We start from the raw sequence: 1,972 nt of genomic DNA on the forward strand, positions 1-1,972 counted from the left end.
AACTAAGGATCTAAATGGCCTTTGAGGTCCCGCTTGGAGTGAATCTCACCCACTCCTTTCCCCAGCCCCCTATTTCCAAATGCTTCTTCAAATCTACCCAAATGATTGCACTTTCCCTTTAATGATTCTGTCCTCCTGAGCTGCAGCTTCTGGGCCTTCCCCATGCCAAATGCCCTGCCTCCTGTTTCTACCTGTTGAAACACCCCTGGTTTGTGAAGCTCCTCCTTTAGGAAGCACCTGTAATCTACCCAGTCAGAATTTCCTTCTCCCTCCCCTAGGTTCCCACAAACCCTGGTTGTCCATTTTTTATAGCCCAGATTGTCCTGAGTAACGGTTCCTAAAAGTGGTGCAGTGCAGCTACTCCATCCCCCACGCCCCCACCCCACAAGACTGGGAACCCCTGGAGGCTGGGAATCAAATCTCACCATAGATCTCCTGCCGCCTGATTCTAGACAACTTCACACTCCCTTCTCAACCCTGAATGCTCAAGGAGAAAAGACAGGGAGCCAGGGCCTGGTAAGTCAGAACCAAGTGGTGCCAAACACAGACAACTGGGGGCAGAGAAACTGGGCCATTTCCTTCCATAAGCCGAGGAAATGGAATGATCCCCCTAGACAGTTTTGAGGGTTTGCACTTCAGAAAATATCCCCTTCTGGGCCTGGGTTGGGCTTACTGGGGCTTGTAGGCATAAGCCCTTCTGGACAACAGTTTCCTAGTCCATTCAGTGTCCCCTTCAGGGATTTCTAGCAAGGAGGTGACACAGGGTTGTAATGTGCTCTGCATTCAGCTGTCAGATGGGGCACATAGAAAAGGAAATTAAACACCTCCCACCCCGCCCTTGACCAATGAGTAGAAAGGGCTCTGGATGCTGTGGTTCAATTTTGAGGGTTCCCCAGTTTTCTGTTTCTGCCTCTGGCACACCTGAGGTTTATGCAGTTTTCAGGAAGGATGAGGTGGAGTGTCCGTAGGAAGGGTTAATTGTTTAGGCCCTGACCCCACTGGCAGGGGCACTTCTGCAGCCCCTCCTCCTGCACCAATGTACACTCACCTAATCAGCAAGATACAAGAAATCCCTGTCAGAGACATAAAGAACCTGGGGCTCAGAGAGACCAGATAACTCGACAGCATTACACAAACGTGAAGTTGTGGAACAGGATCAAGGTCAGGTCTGTCCGGCTCCCAAACATCTTTCTAACCAGCCTCACCCAGCACAAAGCTTCCAACAAAACCTGTTTCAGCTGCAGGGTCTCTGAGGTCCCTTCCATTTCTAATAGGGCATCACTAATGGGATCCCTTTTCTGTGGGCTGCCTACTTGGGGACTTTCCAAGTATGCCCTTCTTTGTGCAGAAAACCAAGAGCATCCTGGCCCCTGTTATATGCTCTACTGTATTTTATTGTGCATGTTTATCTCATTGTGCATTTTATTACACAGACAGGGATGAAAACTCCAGTTAGTCACGGCCCTTGAGGTGGCATCCATTCTCCCATGTCTGGGCTCAGACTGAGTCTCCTTCTGGTCTGATCTGCCTGCAGCTTCTATGCCACGTGCTCAGCATGTCATGGAGACCCCTGCCTTGTCACTGTGCCAGCAGCCCCCAGCACCATTTGCTTGCCCATGTCATGCTGTTGACATTTAGGCTTCCAGGGACACTCACTTCTTGTTATTCCTTGGAGACAGTCATGGAAATCCCAAGTAAAGAATGACCCGTGCTGGGCCCTGTAATTCTAGTGACTAAGGAGGCTGGGGCAGAAGGATCCCAAGTTCCAAGCCAATCTGCTGAGGGAGACCCTGTTTCAAAATAAATATAAAAATAACTGGGAAAATATCTCAGTGGTAAATTGTCCCTGGGTCCAATTCCCAGGACAAAAAAAAGCATATCATTGATATGTAAATACAATGGTTATCAAGAGTCCACTCTGGGCTCTGGAGGCCCTGCCTCCCTCCTGCCCCCTAGGCCTGTCTCTTATACA

Source organism: Marmota marmota, unplaced genomic scaffold (assembly GCF_001458135.2).
Source record: "Marmota marmota marmota unplaced genomic scaffold, marMar, whole genome shotgun sequence".
In the NCBI taxonomy this organism is placed as follows: domain Eukaryota; kingdom Metazoa; phylum Chordata; class Mammalia; order Rodentia; family Sciuridae; genus Marmota; species Marmota marmota.